This window comes from Primulina tabacum, chromosome 14 (assembly GCF_025594145.1).
Source record: "Primulina tabacum isolate GXHZ01 chromosome 14, ASM2559414v2, whole genome shotgun sequence".
Classification (NCBI taxonomy): domain Eukaryota; kingdom Viridiplantae; phylum Streptophyta; class Magnoliopsida; order Lamiales; family Gesneriaceae; genus Primulina; species Primulina tabacum.
The window spans coordinates 19,768,222-19,790,465 of NC_134563.1; positions in this window are offsets into that span (position 1 = coordinate 19,768,222).

Consider the following 22,244-nt stretch of genomic DNA (forward strand, 5'->3'; position numbering starts at 1 on the left):
AATACATAATAATCCTACTAAAATGTCCCAATAATATTTAAAAATATTTTTGGTGCCACTCGTTTTTAATATCGCACGCTTGAAACTACTCATTTTCTTCATAAAAGTTCGTTACCGATTAAGTTCGTACATTACTATTAATAGATTGCCGCTTTCTTAATTTAGATTTACTAAATAAAGAGTTTATATTTATAACTTTCTAAAAGTAGAAAATTTATCAAAATCGTCTCCGGTTCTCTCGCCTTTGCCGTACATCCCGTATTCGACTACAGACATTTCGCATTCATAACATTCGATTAAATAATCATTAAACCATGCAAATACTTAAACATGCTTCTAGACCACACATTTAAATAAATTCAAACAAATTTTCATGCATGCATGTGGTTAATGTGTTCGGGTTTTTTGTGCGTTATATATACATCTCGGGATTTTCGCAGATTGCCAAACCATTGTACACAGTTGACGTGTAAGAATGTGCAGTTCGAATGGACACATGATTGTGAAAATAGTTTCAATGAACTGCGTCAACGTTTGACAACTGCACCAGTTTTAGCTCTGTCATCTGGATCAGGAGGATACATTGTGTACACTAATTCATCACTTCAAGGACTTGGGTGTGTTTTATCTCAGAATAGTCATGTGATTACATATGCATCCAGACAGTTATAGAAGCATGAAGAGAATTATCCATTTCAGAATCTGGAATTGACAGCGATTGTATTTGGTTTGAAGATTTGACGACTAATATCTCTATGGAGAGAGATTTGAGATTTTTATAGATCACAAAAGTTTGAAGATTATCTTCACTCAAGCAGAGTTTGAATATGCACCAGAGAAGATGGATGGGCTTTTTTAAAGGATTATGATTGCGAAATTCAAATATCATCCAGGATCAGTGAATCTTACAGCTGATGCTCTTAGTCGCAAGGTGAGATTATATGCACTTCAAACAAGTTTCATATCAAGTATAATCCAAGATTGTTGTTCTCTAGGATTTCACTTCCGTCATAAGAAAGGAATGAAATACATTTGAGTAACGAGCATTTCATCTGAACCGACTTTGTATGCCAAAATGAGAGAAGTTCAGTTTTCTGATCCGAACAGTGAAAAACTTATCAAGGTTAGCTAACGGAGACAACACATCTGGATTTGCGTTCCAAATAGATGGAACCTTGTGTTTGTCAGGGATAATCATAGTTCCAGAATATTCTAAATTAAGAGACGAGATTTTATCTCAAGCTCATTGGAGTAATTTGAGTATTCACCCTGGAAGCATGAAAATGTATAAGGATTTGAAGACCAAGTTTGGTAGAAAGGTATGAAGAAAATTTTTTAACAGCTTGTAGCCAAGTGTTTGGTTTGTCAGCAAGTTAAAGATGAACATCATCGACCAGGAGGATTACTTCAAAATCTTCCTACCCCTGAATGGAAGTGAGAGCATGTAACAATTGATTTCGTCACCAACTTGTCGTTATCATCTAAGAATTGTGATGACATTTGGGTTGTTGTAGACCGACTAACTAAGTCACCACATTTCATTCCATATAGTCGGAAATATAGTTTTGATCGCATGGCAAGACTATACATCCAACAGATTCTTAAATATCATGGTGTGACAACAACTATAGTCAGTGACAGAGACCCACGCTTTACCTCCAGGTTTTGGGGAAGTTTTCAAAAAGCATTGGGAACGACATTGAGTCTGAGTATTGCCTATCATCCAGATACCGATGTTCAGTATGAGAGGACTTCATCAGCATTGGTATGAATCCATTTGAAGCATTGTATAGTATACATTGTCGTACTCCATTGTTTTGGGGATAAGTAAGAGAACAACACGTGCAAGGACCTGAGTTAGTGCAACAAGCGATTGACCAAGTGGAATTGATCAAGAAGAGAATTAAAACTGCAGAAGATTGTCAATAGAGTTACACGAATACCAAGCGTAGACCCCTAGAGTTTCAGTCAGGGGAAAAAGTTTTAAAGTTTTACCACTCCACAGAGTGATGAGATTTGGACTCAGGAGAAAATTAGACCCAAGATTCATCAAGCCTTTCGAGATCTTGGAATGTGTCGGAAATTTGGCATATTGATTGGCTTTGCCACCGTATCTGTCCAGCATTCATAATGTCTTTCATGTATCGTTGCTACGACGGTGTTTAGCAGATGAATCACACGTTCTTGGTCCGACGAATGTTCAACTTTAAAAATACTTCACTTATATCAAGCAGCCGCTTTTAATCCTGGGTAGGAAAGAAAAGAAGTTCAGAAACAAGACCATTCCACTTGTTCTAGTGCAATGGCAACGCCGAGGTACTGCAAAGGCGACTTGGGAATTAGAAATTCGTATGTGCTCAGAGTATCCGCATTTGTTTTGAGTTTTATTTTATTCATTTGTATTGTAATTCAGTTTTAATTTCGAGGACGAATTCTTTGTAAGGAGGGGAGGATGTAATGACCGGAATCCTTATTTTGAATGAACTACTAATTAAGAGATAATCAAAGGGTTGCTAATTAAGCATTATTAGGGAATTGATAATTCGAGATCAAGTTGTTGGGATCCACCGAATTTAAAATAGGAAAACCCAATATACTTCAAATTACATTATCCTGAGAAATCCGACTAGACAAATGAGATTCTGACACGTGGTATATAAGATTGATTCGGATTTTCTGAACTAGTCCGGTTGCAAGCCTATAAATGGAAGCTGATTTCTTTTGTTTCCTACACCGCATCCTTACAGAGAGAGTTCTAGCCATATACCTTAGATTTTTCTAGTCAATTTTTAGGACACTTTGGTATCGAGAAGTTTCGGAGCTAGTGTCGACTCGAGGAGAGGTCGGTGAACTGATATCGAGACATAATATATGGGCTGACGATGCATACAAGTATAATACTAAAGCCTTAAATAGTGATTTAAGGATCATTAGGAAGAACTTTGTAGTATGTTTGGTAATTCAAGATCTGGTATGTTAGTGATTTCATTATATTGGTATTGTCTATGTAACGTCCTGAAAATTTGAAGGTCCACGTGTATCACATGCATACAAGTTAATTAAATTCCTTGTGTATTTCAATTAATTGTTTTAATTGCATAAATTCATTATGTTGTGCATGTTGACATGTTTAAAATGTACTTTTCTTCATGGTTGCATTAAAATGTATTTTTAAAGGTTATTCGAGTTACGACCAAGAAATGGAGACCGAGGGCTGAAAAATGAAATTTTTTTATTAAATAATTGTTTTTAATTATTTAAAATATTGTTGATGCTTTTTTTTTTGAAAATAAGGAGTTTTGAGGTGATTTTATACGCCGGGACGTAAAGTGTATCAGTGTTTGATTTTCAACAAAATACGAACGTTTTGGCAACACGGCTAATAATTTCACAAATTTTATTAAACAAAATAGTTTAATTATGCACTAATGGGCTTAACGGGCCTATTAATTAACCTTGTTAATGGGTCTAAGCTATCATTAGTATCTTAATTAGTATTTAAAACTCAAAACCTACCCTTATTTTATTAAATATCCCATGCCCCTCACCCCAATATTTTACAAGGACTCCTTTTCTCTCCAAAAACTCATGGCACCCAAGGAAAACAAAAAGAGAAAGCTTTGAATCTTCGTCATCGTTCTTTGATTCGTCGATGTTTATTCGTGCGTTGAATACGCAAAGGCACGTCATATTCTTTCTTTACTCATCCATCACACCATAGTATTTATTTGATCATGTTTTGAATGAAAACAAGTCACCCACCATAATATTTTCGCAACAATGCATATACATATTCTAAACTTTTATTATGTTGTTAAAGGGGCTGTCATGAACTAGGATGTTAAGGGGCATGTTTTACAAAAGTTTAAGGGTCCTAGATCTTGCACAAAATGCTGTACACGAACAGGAACTCAAGCTGGAACCACTTTTCTGTCATGTTGATCAAGGGGCTCGGCTTAAGGGAGTTTGGTTGCATGGCATGGCTCGGTTGCAACCAGGGCTGAGCTAGGACTGTGCTGGAGTCAGGGAAGGAGTCCTAGCCACGCTAGGACTCGAGCACCAGGGCTGGGAAGGAGTCCTCGTTAGGACTCCAACCCGTTAAGCTTCATGGAAGTTGCGCAGGTATAGCAGCTTGTGCAGGGAGAGATGGCTCGGCCAGGGGGCTTTGGGCTAGACTAGGTTAGGTCCTTAGGGTCCTAAGAGGGTGGCTAGGGGGCTAGTTCAAGGGCTGGCTCATTGGTTAAGTGGTAAGCAAGAAAACAAGAGTCCTAGTCTATGTGGGTTCCTCGGCTGTGGCTTGCAGCTGAAGTTGGGGCTTCGGTTTTGGGGCTAGTGTAACGCCCCGAAAATTTAAGGTCAATGCGAACCACATGCGCAAGTTATTAAATTCTTTGTGTATTTCAATTAATTATTTTAATTACATTGATTAAATATGTTGTGCATATTGACATGTTTAAAACATATTTTTCTACATGGTTGCATTAAAACTGTATTTTTAAATATTATTCAAGTTGCGATAGAGGAACGGAAACTTAGGGCTGAAAAATGTAAAATGTTTTTATTAAATAATTGATTTTAATTATTTAAAATATAGATGATGCCTTTTCATTTTTTTTAAAATAAGGGGTTTTTTAGGTGATTTTATACGCCGAGACTTAAATTTTATCGGTGTTGGTTTTTCAACAAAAATACGAACATTTTGGCAACCCGGCTAATAAATTCACAAACTTATTTAAACAAAATTATTTTTAATATTTTAATTAAGCACTAATAGGCTTAATTAATCTCTTAATGGGCCAAGGCTTGATTAGTGATTTAATTAGTATATAATATACTAGTCTACCCCATAACCTCATACCTAACCCCACGCCCCACACTCCATCATAATTCAAACTTTGCTCTCAAACACAATAATAACCTAAAAGTATACGACAAACACACAAACAAAATAAATTTAAGAAACAATTCGGAAGGCTTTAAAGGGTTCAAGCCAAGGTCCCGTAGTCACCGTTCTTCGCAATCGTCAACAAGAATTCGTGCGTTAAATACGCAAAGGCACACCATATTCCCCTTTTCACTCAACATTCACACCATAGTAGTTATTTAAAATTCGTTTTGCTTGGAAAACAAGAGGTGCTTTTATTGTTTTCGTTTTTGTACATGAACATGAATTTAAAGGTTTGATTTTTGATCCAAACCATGAGTTTTATGCACTATATGGGGCTGCCATGATTAGGAAGGGTTAAGGGAATGTTAACACACGTTCTAATGTCCTAGGAAACTCATGCTCGGACTGCACATAAGAATAGAACAAGCTGGACACCAGAAACATGAGATTATGACTTGGGGTTCAGATTGTATTGGCTTTGGTGACTGGGCTTGGGTTCGGCTGGGGCCAAGGCTAGCTAGGGTCAAGTGTGGGTTAGGGAAAGAGTCCTAGCCACGCTAGGACTCGAGACCAAGGGCTGGGGAGGAGTCCTAGCAAGCTAGGACTCCACCTGAGAGCTTCAAGGAGAGACACGCAGGTTCAATAGCTTGTGCAGGGAGAGAGGCTTGGCCAGGGGGCTTTGAGCTGGGCTAGGATAGGTCCTTAGGGTCCTTAGAGGGTGCACAAGGGTCCGGATAGGGGCTGATGCTGCCTAGTTGGTTGCTGGTCGAGAGGGAACGTGAGGGGAGCATGGCAGCATGTGCTACGCGTGAGGTTGTTGTCATGGGCAGTGCTTCGGGCACGAGTTCAAGAACTTGGGCTGGCCTGCGTTGGGTCTAGGAATGATCCTTGGAGGGTTAAGTTCGTGAGGGGTTGAGTGATTAACAGCTGGTAGTGTCCTAGAGGGAGAAGGAGTCCTAGTGCACCAAAACACCCCACATGCACACACGCATGCAACAGGGTCCAGGGTGCATGGACTTTAACGTGGGCTATGGGCTGGTTTTTGGGCTTGGGGCTGGTCAGTAGGGTTCATAGATGAGTTTGCTTGGGTTTGGCTCGAGGTGGCTCGGGCGTGGCTCGAGAAAATTGGGAGATGGCTCGGTTTGTTCGTCGATGTTTCAAAAATGAAAATTAAAGATATAAAATTGAATCCATGGGTCCACGGGTGTGGCTCATGACTTGGAAGGGTAGAATAAATAATAAAAATTCTATGTTTAAAATTTGAGATCAAAATAATGAGTTTTGGATTTATCCGGGATATAATCGTCGCATGAAACATTAATTAATGAAGTAATTGAAAAGCCTAGTTTCAAGCGGAATAAAATTATGAAAAATTATAGTTAAGCTCAAATAGATAGTAAAAGTCTAAGTTTTTAATTTGGGAATTTTATATTAAGATTTAGTTTAATTCGGGATTAAAACGCAGTAATATGTTACATTTAAAGATTAATTTAAAAGTCCTCGATTTAAGCTAAATAATATGAGAAAATTCATGTAAGCTTAAATAATTAATTGGGACATGTTAGAGTAAATGAAATTAAGAAAAAGTCAAAAATAAGAAATTTTACGTCTAGGGGTAAAACGGTCATTTATACCTAAAAATTAGTAAATGTCGTGGCAGTGCTCTGAATGCTGTTTTATATGCCAATATGATTATTTCAAATGTTCATGAATTTTTATATGCTAAATTATGATTTTTAAACGTTCATGGATTTTTATGGTTTAATTATTTTACATTTAAAAGATATGTTGCATGCTTGGTTTCAAAAATAAAAACGATATGTATATTTATGATTTTTATTAAGTGATGATAACATGTTGAAGGACGTGAAGGGATTGTGATTAAATACGATGACATGTGGGAAATATAGTGAGGGTTATGGTCTTAGTGAGAGCCCGACGATCGTGTTTCCGTTGATACGAATACGAAAACGAATACGAATACGTTAATATGTTGATACGTTGGCCAAGGCTCAGTTGACCGGTGAGAGTGTTGCTGATGTCCCCGCCGTCCAGTACTGTGATTTTATGTAGATGGATCCATCGTCCAATACGATTAAGAATACGAGTCACAATCACAATCCGAATTCAACAAACACGAATATGAATATGAATATGTTTATGACGAATATGAATATGAAGACGAATATGGTGATATGAATATGAATACGAATATGAATATGTTTATGTTTATGTTTATGGAAAGGTTTATGAATATGTTGATACGAAAATGTTTATGAAAATGTTTTTATTTAAAGTTTATGCATCATGAAATTTTTTACGCAAATGTTTAAGTTTATGCATCTTCATGAAAACAATAGTTTAAGTACAAGTATTTTTCATTGTTGTATGTGATCTGTATATATATTATTTGTTATTAAGATTATGGTGTGTTGAGTCTTTAGACTCACTAGGTGTGATTGATGCAGGTGATTATGATAATATTGTTATTGGAGGTCTTGATGGTTGACTTTGCTGGACTGAAGGTGTACATAACCCGAGGAACGATGCTAGTTTCCGCACTAGTTTATGATTTATGATTTTAAGTAGCGTTAAATATATTTTTACGACGATATATTAATGAGTGGTTTTTGAGAGGTTATAATATGGGCTATACTTTTCAAATAATGTTTTTAGGTTGGTAAAACGTTCGATGATTTTATGCTTTAAACTATTTCTTTTGGATTTTTAAATTTCAGTTGGTTGGGTTATTTTAAAATGGCGTCAATAATACTTTAATTATTTTATGCAAGTGTTCGACAGAGGCTAGTAAGGGTTTTTTTTAAAAAAATAAAAATTTCTAGCACGTTTTAAGGAAATGAATAAGCAAACTTTTCAGCTAGGGTCAGGTCCTAGAGGTGCTATGGGTCACGATGGTTCAGGGGAGGACTGGATCGAAGTTGGCTCAGGTCGGCTCGAGCTTGGCTCAATGAAAATCGAAGATGGCTCAAGGGTGTTAAGGTTTGTTCGAATTAAAGTTTTATTGGTTTAAAAAAGTTGAAACACGGCTCACGGGGGTCGAGTCGTGGTTCATAAGGGCCAAATAATTATTAAAAGTTTAATTTTTTAATTAATAATTTTTATATTAAAGTTTGGTTTAATTCGGGATTAAAACGCATTAATATGTTATATTTAAAAATTAATTTAAAAGTCCTCGATTTAAGCCAAATAAAAATATGAAAAAATTAATATAAGCTTAAATAATTATTTGGGATGGTCTAGAGTCGACGGAATTAAGAAAATGTCAAAAACGTGAAATTTTACATCTAGAAGTAAAACGGTAATTTTACACCTGCAACTTAGTAAACGTCATGACAATGTCCTGAATGTTGTTTTATATGTTAAAATGTTTATTTTAAATGTTTATGGATTTTTATGATTTTTATATGTTAAAACATTTATTTTAAATGTTTATTGGATTTTTATATGTTAAAACGTTTATTTTAAATGTTTATGGATTTTTATATGTCAAATGTTTATTTTAAAGGTTTATGGATGTTTATATATTAAAATATTTATTTTAATATTTATAGATTTTTATGATGAAACGATCACGTTAAAAGATATGTTGCTTGTTTGGTTTAAAAGAAAAACGTTATATGCATGTTTAGTTTTTATTAAGTGATGAGGATATGAAACGTTGAAGGAAGTGAAGTAATTGTAACTAATACGAATACGATGATATATTAATACGTAAGGTCAAGGCTCAGTTGACGGGTGAGAGTGTCACCGATGTCCCCACCGCCCAGCACTTTAGTTACATGTAGATGGATCCATCGTCCAATACGAATACGAAAATCATAATTAACGATCTGAATTCAACGAAAATAAATATTAATATGAACATGAATATATATGAATATGAATATGAATATGAATATGAATATGAATATGGATATGAATACGAATATGAATATGAATATGTTGTTATGAATATGGATACAAATATGAATATGTGTATGATGAATATGAATATGTTTATGTTAATATGAAAATGTTTAGGAAAATATTTATGTTTAAAGTTTATGTATCATTATAAATTTTTTTATGAAAAATGTTTATGTTTTTGTTTAAGTTTATGCATCTTCATGAAAATGTTATTTTAAGTACGAATATTTTTACGGTGCATGTGATCTGTATATGTATTATGTTGTTATCAAGATTATGGTGTGTTGAGTCTTTATGCTCACTAGGTGTGATTGATGCAGGTGATTATAATAATAATGTTAATGGATGTCTTGATGATTGACTTTGCTGGACTGAATGTGCACATAATCCGAGGACCAGCACTAGTTTTTCGCACTAGTTTATGAGTTATGATTTAAAATTATGTTAAAGATATTTTACGACTTTGATTATGATTTGAGTGGTTTTTGAGAGTTTGTTAGTTTTAACAGTTTTGCTAATTTAGGATATGCAACGTTTAACAGTTTTACGATTTAAACTATTTTCTTTAGAATTTTTAAATGTTAGTTGGTTGTTTTATATTTTTAAAATGGTGCAATATTTTATAAATATATATATGTATTTCAGCCGATCAGCAAAAAGATTTAAAAAAAATCTAGTACTTTTTAAGAAAACTAGTCGTTGACGTTTCAGTTGGTATCAAAACAATGGTTCTGTAAAGGGTTATGCCACCATCAGTACCGGGAAGCTCAGTCTTTAAGTCTCAATCTTTAAATTTACATGCCTTATATAATTTATATGATGTTACCTACATGTTTACATGATCTACATGTTTAAGCTACATGTGCATATACGTTTTGAAGTTAAATGACATTTATGTTTAAGTTTGCACGATAAGTGATTTTTATCCTGCATGGTTGCATGACTTTGTTATGCTAAAAGATTAGATGCATTATGATTTTTTTTTATGCGAGTTACGATGTGGATTAAGGAATTATATGATTTTCATGCATGCTGGCTTTGCAGTGAAATTGGACATGTATAAGATTAGTTATCTGGGTGTTAGGAAAGTTGATTTGACTATATTGATTTTTGGGTCTTGGTATTAATGTTTTACTTTTGAGTTCATAAGCTAATCATGAATATTATAAATGCTCTTGAGACACATAGATTTTTCTAAGAAAATACTGATGACTTGTGGGTACTAGTTGAGATAATTTTGGGAATTACACCTAAGAAATAATGATTCGAGGATTGCAACGACTTTAGAAGTAAGAAAATGTATAAATTGGGATTTTAGGTTTTGATGAAAATGTAAGATTTGTCATGAGAATTGATTTTTTGGTGAATAAGTCTAAAATGTGAGAAATTTTGTTATGGGAAACTTGTATAAGGAAATTAAGAATACCAAAAACTTGTGGGTTAATTGTAGTGTTTTCGAAATTAAGGACCAATGGGATAATTTTTGGGGAAATTAAGAATTAATGTTTGGCAATTGTTAAGGAAATTGGGGACTAGTTTATTAGGAAATTTTGATGATTTGGGCTCGAAAGGATATTTAGAACACTAGGATATCTTGGGTTATAACGTTATAAGGAAATTATCAAGGGTATTGTAGGATGAATCGATATTAGGCTTGAAAATCTATGAATTTGTATGTGTGTTTGGGATCTTAAGGTTGAAATATGAAAGGTTGATGAACATTTTGGGTATAATATAAGGAACGTAATATACGATAAGGTGGTCATCCATTTTGAATATTGAGAATTGTAAGAAAATTTGAAAGTAGAAGTTATAGGAAAATGGAACTAGGTCGCCATGGGTCGTTGTAAGTTGCGATTCGCAAACGAGGATTTAGAATGTAAATTTAATTGGGATCAAGGAGACATAAGGACATTCTAAAATTTAATTTTTATTAGAGTAGCGCAGCGGAAGCGTGGATTTTTGGGATACTAGAACTGAGTCTAAACTTTCTATTATTAAAGATGAGTGAATTTCAGAGACGAAATTCAATTTAAGGGGGGTAGATTGTAACGTCCCGAAAATTTGAAGGTCCACGTGTACCACATACATACAAGTTATTAAATTTCTTGTTTATTTCAATTAATTGTTTTAATTTCATAAATTAATATTGTTGTGCATGTTGACATGTTTAAAATGTACTTTTCTTCATGGTTGCATTAAAATGTATTTTTAAAGGTTATTCGAGTTGCGATCAAGGAACGGAGATCGAGGGCTGAAAAATAGAAAATATTTTTATTAAATAAGTGTTTTTAATTATTTAAATTATGGTTGATGTTTTTTCTTATTTTTGAAAATAATGAGTTTTGAGGTGATTTTATACGTCGGGACGTAAATTTTATCGGAGTTTGATTTTCAACAAAATACGAACATTTTGACAACCCAGCTAATAAGTTTACAAACTTTATTAAACAAAATATTTTAATTATGCACTAATGGGCTTAATGGACCTATTAATTAACCTTGTTAATGAGCCTAAGCTACCATTAGTATATTAATTAGTATTTAAAACTCAAAACCTACCCTTATTTTATTAAATAGCCCACGCCCCACACCCCAATATTTTACAAGGATTCCTTTTCTCTCCAAAAACTCACGGCACCCAAGGAAAACAACAAGAGAAAGCTTCGAATCTTTGTCATCGTTCTTTGATTCGTCGATGTTTACTCGTGCGTTGAATACGCAAAGGCACGCCATATTCTTTCTTTACTGATCCATCACACCATAGTATTTATCTGATCATGTTTTGAATGAAAACAAGTCACCCAACATAATATTTTCGCAACAATGCATATACATGTTCTAAACTCTTGATTTTTGATCCCAAAACATGTTATTATGTTGTTAAAGGGGCTGCCATGAACTGATGTTAAGGGGCATGTTTTACAAAAGTTTAAGGGTCCTAGATCTTGCACAAAAAGGCTATACACGAACAGGAACACAAGCTGGAACCACTTTTCTGTCATGTTGATCAAGGGGCTCGGTTTAAGGGAATTTGGTTGCATGGCATGGCTCGGTTGCAACCAAGCTGGGCTAGGGCCGTGCTTGAGTCAGGGAAAGAGTCCTAGACACGCTAGGACTCAAGCACAAGGGCTTGGAAGGAGTCCTAGCTGAAGCTTCATGGAAGTTGAGCAGGTACAACATCTTGTGCAGGGATAGATAGCTCGGCTAGGGGGCTTTGGGCTGGGTTAGGTTAGGTCCTTAGGGTCCTAGGATGGTGCCTGAGGGGCTGGTTCAGGGGCTGGCTCGTTGGTTAAGTGGCCAAGCAAGAAAACAAGAGTCCTAGTCTATGTGAGTTCCTCGGTTGTGGCTTGCAGCTGAATTTGGGGCTTCGGTTTTGGAGCTAGGGTCAGGTCCTAGAGGTGCTATGTGTTCACGAGGGTCCATGGGAGGGCTGGTTTGAATTTTGCTTGGGCCGGCTCGAGCTTGGCTCGATGAAAATCGAAGATGGCTCAAGGGTGTTAAGGTTGGTTCGAATTTAGGGTTTTAATGGTTTAAAAAAGTTGAAACACGGCTCACGGGGGTCGAGTCGTGGTTCATAAGGGCCGAATAATTATTAAAAGTCTAATTTTTTAATTAAGGAATTTTATATTAAAGTTTTGTTTAATTCGTTATTAAAACACATTAATATGTTATATTTATAGATTAATTTTAAAGTCCTCGATTAAGCCAAATAAAAATATGGAAAAATTAATGTAAGCTTAAATAATTATTTTGGATGGTCTAGAGTCGACGGAATTAAGAAAATATCAAAAACGTGAAATTTTACGTCTAGGGTAAAACGATAATTTTACACCCGATTATTAGTAAACATCATGACAGTTTCCTGAATGCTGTTTTATATGTTAAAATGTTTATTTTAAATGTTAATGGATTTTTATGATTTAATATGTTAAAATGTTTATTTTAAATGTTTATGGATTTTTATGATTTTTATATGTTAAAACGTTTATTTTAAATGTTTATGGATTTTTATATGTTAAAATGTTTATTTTAAATGTTTATGGATGTTTATATTTTAAAATATTTATGGATTTTTATGATGAAACGATCACTTTAAAAGATATGTTGCATGCTTGGTTTAAAAGAAAAACGTTATATGCATGTTTAATTTTTATTAAGTGATGAGAATATGAAACGTTGAAGGAAGTGAAGTAATTGTGACTAATATGAATACGATGATATGTTAATACGTAAGTCCAAAGCTCAGTTGACGGGTGAGAGTGTCGCTGATGTCACCGCCGTCCAGTACTGTGGTTACATGTAGATGGATCCATTGCCCAATACGAATACGAATACGAATACGAAAGTCACAAATAACGATATGAATTCAACGAAGATGAATATGAATATGTATATGAATATGAATATGAATACGAATATGAATAGGTTTGATATAAAATGTTTACAAAATGTTTCTGTTTAAAGTTTATGTATCATTATAAAAATGTTTATGTTTTTGTTTAGGTTTATGCATCTTCATGAAAATGTTATTTTAAGTACAAGTATTTTTACGGTGTATGTGATCTGTATATGTATTATGTTGTTATCAATATTATGGTGTGTTAAGAGTCTTTAGACTCAATAAGTGTGATTGATGCAAGTGATTATGATAATAATGTTAATGGAGGTCTTGATGATTGACTTTGCTGGACTGAAGGTGCACATAACCCGAGGACCAGCGCTAGTTTTCCGCACTAGTTTATGAGTTATGATTTTAAATTATGTTAAAGATATTTTACGACTTTGATTATGATTTGAGTGATTTTTGAGAGGTTGTTAGTTTTAACAGTTTTGCTAATTTAGGATATGAAACGTTTAACGGTTTTACGATTTAAACTATTTCCTTTAGAATTTTAAATATTAGTTGGTTGTTTTATATTTTTAAAACGGTGCAATATTTTTTAAAAATATATATGTATTTCGGCCGATCAGTAGAAGGATTTAAAAAATATTTCTAGTTCTTTTTAAAAAAACGAGTAGTGGACGTTTCAGTCTAGGTTCAGACGAGTAAGCTTTCTATCAGATTATTTTAGTGAGATACGTGATGTACTGACTGAGATATCCAAACTCTCATATGCTGCATATTTATCTGTTGCATGATATTTTTACTACTTTGGCATATTATACATGACATATCATATTGAGGCTGATATCTTTTGAGATATATTTCTTTTGTTGGGCCCTTCAGCCCTATTATGTATTGTGTACGATGGGGCATCGAGAGCTACAATGTCCAACGAGACCCGCGGGCTCTAATGACCTGGACATTGTAGGTCCACGTCTTGATGAAGAGTGTGGGAGCCAAAACATGCCTAGGGCAGATCAGAGACTACACACTCAGGCTTTTCTAGACTGAGCATGAGATTCTTGACTTGATCCTTGATATCAGAGCATTTTGCAAGCATCATATTAGTTTGTATACTCGTACATTCTCATATTGGGCAATTGTTGCTCACGTCCTTGTTTTTTATCTTGGGCACCCCATTCCACGGGTCAGGTCTTATGTTGGACAATTCGTACGGCCACGGTAGTGGCTAAAGCAGTTGGGTTTTCGGTGGTGATCCAGTGGAGTTTTTATGTGGTTTATCGTTTTCTCTTTCAGAATTATGTTTTCGTTATGATTATATTAATATTAAAGACTGCTGCTATTTTTTAATATTTTTCATTTGGGTTGTAATATGATTAAGTTATTTAGTTTTCGCTGTTTAATTGTTGTTATTAACTTTTAATTTTGCATGCGTATTAGTCTGTTTAGTAATGGTTTGGGTAAGAGCGCTACATCCCACCTCTAGACATCAACAACAAATAATATCACAAGTGTGACAATTTCAGATGTGCCTTGATATTCATGCTTGGTAGTCTCGTGATTTGAATCCTCCATTGGCCTAGACACGACATTTTCCTCCATGTGGATGCCAACGACTCCTTATGCAAGTCACATTCACTTCTCCTCTCAACTCTCCTATCATAGTGATTAGGAACAAACTGTTTCTTCGTTACCATTTTCATCTCACCCCACGTGACTATAGTTGTCTCCTACCCAATAGCAATTTATCCCACCAAGTAATAGCACAATCAATAAAATCGCTACAAGCATGTTTTACCTTCATAGCTTCCGTATAATCCCGGCTCTGAAAAACGAACTCCATCCTCTCCTCCCAATCAAAATACTCCTTCGGATTGTCTCCCCCACAGAAATATGGAACAATCATCTTTATATCACTCCTATATTGTCCCCGACTTCTATGTCTATGATTCTCACCACGTCGCCTATCATCACCCCGATTCAAATATGATGCTCTATCCTCTTCTTCGCACCACCTATACTTCTCATGTTGTACCTGCAAGAAATGTTATTAGAAAACAATAAAGAATAAAGTTTTCTCACCACAAATCCTCATTAGTCACTCCAACGAAAGTCACTCATACATTTTTTTTTCTTTTTGGTTGTCCTCACCACAAATACCTCACACGTCACTCCAACAAAGAAATGCTTGCAGTCAAGTGTTTCACTCAATTTTGAGAGTTCTCTCTTAGGATACACTTCAGGCTTTGTAGCCTATGTGTATCAAACTCACAAGTTCAAATTCACGAAACTTGCAAATCAACTTTGTAGCCCATGATTAGGAATGGTCAAGGGAATGTTAACACACGTTCTAATGTCCTAGGAAACTCATGCTCGGACTGCACATAAGAATAGAACAAGCTGGACACCAGAAACATGAGATTATGACTTGGGGCTCGGATTGTATTGGCTTTTGTGACTGGGCTTGGGTTCGGCTGGGGCCAAGGCTAGCTAGGGTCAAGTGTGGGTTAGGGAAAGAGTCCTAGCCACGCTAGGACTCGAGACCAAGGGCTGGGGAGGAGTCCTAGCAAGCTAGGACTCCACCTGAGAGCTTCAAGGAGAGACACGCAGGTTCAATAGCTTGTGCAGGGAGAGAGGCTTGGCCAGGGGGCTTTGAGCTGGGCTAGGATAGGTCCTTAGGGTCCTTAGAGGGTGCACAAGGGTCCGGACAGGGGCTGATGCTGCCTGGTTGGTTGCTGGTCGAGAGGGAACGTGAGGGGAGCATGGCAGCATGTGCTACGCGTGAGGTTGCTGTCATGGGCAGTGCTTCGGGCACGAGTTCAAGAACTTGGGCTGGCCTGGGTTGGGTCTAGGAATGATCCAGGGAGGGTTAAGTTCGTGAGGGGTTGAGTGGTTAACAGCTTGTAGTGTCCTAGAGGGAGAAGGAGTCCTAGTGCACCAAAACACCCCACATGCACACACGCATGCAACAGGGTCCAAGGTGCATGGACTTTAACTGTGGGCTATGGGCTGGTTCTTGGGCTTGGGGCTGGTCAATAGGGTTCATAGATGAGTTTGCTTGGGTTTGGCTCGAGGTGGCTCGGGCGTGGCTCGAGAAAATTGGGAGATGGCTCGGTATGTTCGTCGATGTTTCAAAAATGAAAATTAAAGATCTAAAATTGAATCCATGGGTCCACGGGTGTGGCTCATGACTTGGAAGGGTAGAATAAATAATAAAAATTCTATGTTTAAAATTTGAGATCAAAATAATGAGTTTTGGATTTATCCGGGATATAATCGTCGCATGAAACATTAATTATTGAAGTAATTGAAAAGCCTAGTTTTAGGCGGAATAAAATTATGAAAAATTATAGTTAAGCTCAAATAATTAGTAAAAGTCTAAGTGTTTAATTTGGGAATTTTATATTAAGATTTAGTTTAATTCGGGATTAAAACGCAGTAATATGTTACATTTAAAGATTAATTTAAAAGTCCTCGATTTAAGCTAAATAATATGAGAAAATTCATGTAAGCTTAAATAATTAATTGGGACATGTTAGAGTAAATGAAATTAAGAAAAAGTCAAAAATAAGAAATTTTACGTCTAGGGGTAAAACGGTCATTTATACCTAAAAATTAGTAAATGTCGTGGCAGTGCTCTGAATGCTGTTTTATATGCCAATATGATTATTTCAAATGTTCATGAATTTTTATATGCTAAATTATGATTTTTAAACGTTCATGGATTTTTATGGTTTAATTATTTTACATTTAAAAGATATGTTGCATGCTTGGTTTCAAAAATAAAAACGATATGTATATTTATGATTTTTATTAAGTGATGATAACATGTTGAAGGACGTGAAGGGATTGTGATTAAATACGATGACATGTGGGAAATATAGTGAGGGTTATGGTCTTAGTGAGAGCCCGACGATCGTGTTTCCGTTGATACGAATACGAATACGAATACGTTAATATGTTGATACGTTGGCCAAGGCTCAGTTGACCGGTGAGAGTGTTGCTGATGTCCCCGCCGTCCAGTACTGTGATTTTATGTAGATGGATCCATCGCCCAATACGATTAAGAATACGAGTCACAATCACGATCCGAATTCAACAAACACGAATATGAATATGAATATGTTTATGACGAATATGAATATGAAGACGAATATGGTGATATGAATATGAATACGAATATGAATATGTTTATGTTTATGTTTATGGAAAGGTTTATGAATATGTTGATATGAAAATGTTTATGAAAATGTTTTTATTTAAAGTTTATGCATCATGAAATTTTTTACGCAAATGTTTAAGTTTATGCATCTTCATGAAAACAATAGTTTAAGTACAAGTATTTTTCATTGTTGTATGTTATCTGTATATATATTATTTGTTATTAAGATTATGGTGTGTTGAGTCTTTAGACTCACTAGGTGTGATTGATGCAGGTGATTATGATAATATTGTTATTGGAGGTCTTGATGGTTGACTTTGCTGGACTGAAGGTGTACATAACCCGAAGAACGATGCTAGTTTCCGCACTAGTTTATGATTTAGGATTTTAAGTAGCGTTAAATATATTTTTACGACGATATATTAATGTGTGGTTTTTGAGAGGTTATAATATGGGCTATACTTTTCAAATAATGTTTTTAGGTTGGTAAAACGTTCGATGATTTTATGCTTTAAACTATTTCTTTTGGATTTTTAAATTTCAGTTGGTTGGGTAATTTTAAAATGGCGTCAATAATACTTTAATTATTTTATGCAAGTGCTCGACAGAGGCTAGTAAGGGTTTTTTTTTAAAAAATAAAAATTTCTAGCACGTTTTAAGGAAACGAATAAGCAGACTTTTCAGCTAGGGTCAGGTCCTAGAGGTGCTATGGGTCACGATGGTTCAGGGGAGGACTGGATCGAAGTTGGCTCAGGTCGGCTCGAGCTTGGCTCAATGAAAATCGAAGATGGCTCAAGGGTGTTAAGGTTGGTTCGAATTAAAGTTTTATTGGTTTAAAAAAGTTGAAACACGGCTCACGGGGGTCGAGTCGTGGTTCATAAGGGCCAAATAATTATTAAAAGTTTAATTTTTTAATTAATAATTTTTATATTAAAGTTTGGTTTAATTCGGGATTAAAACGCATTAATATGTTATATTTAAAAATTAATTTAAAAGTCCTCGATTTAAGCCAAATAAAAATATGAAAAAATTAACATAAGCTTAAATAATTATTTGGGATGGTCTAGAGTCGACGGAATTAAGAAAATGTCAAAAACGTGAAATTTTACATCTAGAAGTAAAACGGTAATTTTACACCTGCAATTTAGTAAACGTCATGACAATGTCCTGAATGTTGTTTTATATGTTAAAATGTTTATTTTAAATGTTTATGGATTTTTATGATTTATATATGTTAAAACATTTATTTTAAATGTTTATTGGTTTTTTATATGAATGTTTATGGATTTTTATATGTCAAATGTTTATTTTAAAGGTTTATGGATGTTTATATATTAAAATATTTATTTTAATATTTATAGATTTTTATGATGAAACGATCACGTTAAAAAATATGTTGCTTGTTTGGTTTAAAAGAAAAACGTTATATGCATGTTTAGTTTTTATTAAGTGATGAGGATATGAAACGTTGAAGGAAGTGAAGTAATTGTAACTAATACGAATACGATGATATATTAATACGTAAGGTCAAGGCTCAGTTGACGGGTGAGAGTGTCACCGATGTCCCCACCGCCCAGTACTTTAGTTACATGTAGATGGATCCATCGCCCAATACGAATACGAAAATCATAATTAACGATCTGAATTCAACAAAAATAAATATTAATATGAACATGAATATATATGAATATGAATATGAATATGAATATGAATATGAATATGGATATGAATACGAATATGAATATGAATATGTTGTTATGAATATGGATACAAATATGAATATGTTTATGATGAATATTAATATGTTTATGTTAATATGAAAATGTTTAGGAAAATATTTATGTTTAAAGTTTATGTATCATTATAAATTTTTTTATGAAAAATGTTTATGTTAATTTTTTTGTTTAAGTTTATGCATCTTTATGAAAATGTTATTTTAAGTATGAGTATTTTTACGGTGCATGTGATCTGTATATGTATTATGTTGTTATCAAGATTATGGTGTGTTGAGTCTTTATGCTTACTAGGTGTGATTGATGCAGGTGATTATAATAATAATGTTAATGGATGTCTTGATGATTGACTTTGCTGGACTGAATGTGCACATAACCTGAGGACCAGCACTAGTTTTTCGCACTAGTTTATGAGTTATGATTTTAAATTATGTTAAAGATATTTTACGACTTTGATTATGATTTGAGTGGTTTTTGAGAGTTTGTTAGTTTTAACAGTTTTGCTAATTTAGGATATGCAACGTTTAACGGTTTTACTATTTAAACTATTTTCTTTAGAATTTTTAAATGTTAGTTGGTTGTTTTATATTTTTAAAATGGTGCAATATTTTATAAATATATATATGTATTTCGGCCGATCAGCAAAAAGATTTAAAAAAAATCTAGTACTTTTTAAGAAAACTAGTCGTTGACGTTTCAGTTGGTATCAAAGCAATGGTTCTGTAAAGGGTTATGCCACCATCAGTACCGGGAAGCTCAGTCTTTAAGTCTCAATATTTAAATTTACATGCCTTATATAATTTATATGATGTTACCTACATGTTTACATGATCTACATGTTTAAGCTACATGTGCATACACGTTTTGAAGTTAAATGACATTTATGTTTAAGTTTGCACGATAAGTGATTTTTATCCTGCATGGTTGCATGACTTTGTTATGCTAAAAGATTAGATGCATTATGATTTTTTTTATGCGAGTTACGATGTGGATTAAGGAATTATATGATTTTCATGCATGCTGGCTTTGCAGTGAAATTGGACATGTATAAGATTGGTTATCTGGGTGTTAGGAAAGTTGATTTGACTATATTGATTTTTGGGTCTTGGTATTAATGTTTTACTTTTGAGTTCATAAGCTAATCATGAATATTATAAATGCTCTTGAGACACATAGATTTTTCTAAGAAAATACTGATGACTTGTGGGTACTAGTTGAGTTAATTTTGGGAATTACACCTAAGAAATAATGATTCGAGGATTGCAACGACTTTAGAAGTAAGAAAATGTATAAATTGGGATTTTAGGTTTTGATGAAAATGTAAGATTTGTCATGAGAATTGATTTTTTGGTGAATAAGTCTAAAACGTGAGAAATTTTGTTATGGGAAACTTGTATAAGGAAATTAAGAATACCAAAAACTTGTGGGTTTATTGTAGTGTTTTCGAAATTAAGGACCAATGGGATAATTTTTGGGGAAATTAAGAATTAATTTTTGGCAATTGTTAAGGAAATTGGGGACTAGTTTAATAGGAAATTTTGATGATTTGGGCTCGAAAGGATATTTAGAACACTAGGATATCTTGGGTTATAACGTTATAAGGAAATTATCAAGGGTATTGTAGGATGAATCGATATTAGGCTTGAAAATCTATGAATTTGTATGTGTGTTTGGGATCTTAAGGTTGAAATATGAAAGGTTGATGAACATTTTGGGTATAATATAAGGAACGTAATATACGATAAGGGTGGTCATCCATTTTGAATATTGAGAATTGTAAGAAAATTTGAAAGTAGAAGTTATAGGAAAATGGAACTAGGTCGCCATGGGTCATTGTAAGTTGCGATTCGCAAACGAGGATTTAGAATGTAAATTTAATTGGGATCAAGGAGACATAAGGACATTCTAAAATTTAATTTTTATTAGAGTAGCGCAGCGGAAGCGTGGATTTTTGGGATACTAGAACTGAGTCTAAACTTTCTATTATTAAAGATGAGTGAATTTCAGAGACGAAATTCAATTTAAGGGGGGTAGATTGTAACGTCCCGAAAATTTGAAGGTCCACGTGTACCACATACATACAAGTTATTAAATTTCTTGTTTATTTCAATTAATTGTTTTAATTTCATAAATTAATATTGCTGTGCATGTTGACATGTTTAAAATGTACTTTTTTTCATGGTTGCATTAAAATGTATTTTTAAAGGTTATTCGAGTTGCGATCAAGGAACGGAGATCGAGGGCTGAAAAATAGAAAATATTTTTATTAAATAAGTGTTTTTAATTATTTAAATTATGGTTGATGTTTTCTCTTATTTTTGAAAATAATGAGTTTTGAGGTGATTTTATACGTCGGGACGTAAATTTTATCGGAGTTTGATTTTCAACAAAATACGAACGTTTTGACAACCCAGCTAATAATTTTACAAACTTTATTAAACAAAATATTTTAATTATGCACTAATGGGCTTAATGGACCTATTAATTAACCTTGTTAATGAGCCTAAGCTACCATTAGTATATTAATTAGTATTTAAAACTCAAAACCTACCCTTATTTTATTAAATAGCCCACGCCCCACACCCCAATATTTTACAAGGATTCCTTTTCTCTCCAAAAACTCACGGCACCCAAGGAAAACAACAAGAGAAAGCTTCGAATCTTTGTCATCGTTCTTTGATTCGTCGATGTTTACTCGTGCGTTTAATACGCAAAGGCACGCCATATTCTTTCTTTACTGATCCATCACACCATAGTATTTATCTGATCATGTTTTGAATGAAAACAAGTCACCCAACATAATATTTTCGCAACAATGCATATACATGTTCTAAACTCTTGATTTTTGATCCCAAAACATGTTATTATGTTGTTAAAGGGGCTGCCATGAACTGATGTTAAGGGGCATGTTTTACAAAAGTTTAAGGGTCCTAGATCTTGCACAAAAAGGCTATACACGAACAGGAACACAAGAGTCCTAGTCTATGTCAGTTCCTCGGTTGTGGCTTGCAGCTGAATTTGGGGCTTCGGTTTTGGAGCTAGGGTCAGGTCCTAGAGGTGCTATGTGTTCACGAGGGTCCATGGGAGGGCTGGTTTGAATTTTGCTTGGGCCGGCTCGAGCTTGGCTCGATGAAAATCGAAGATGGCTCAAGGGTGTTAAGGTTGGTTCGAATTTAGGGTTTTAAT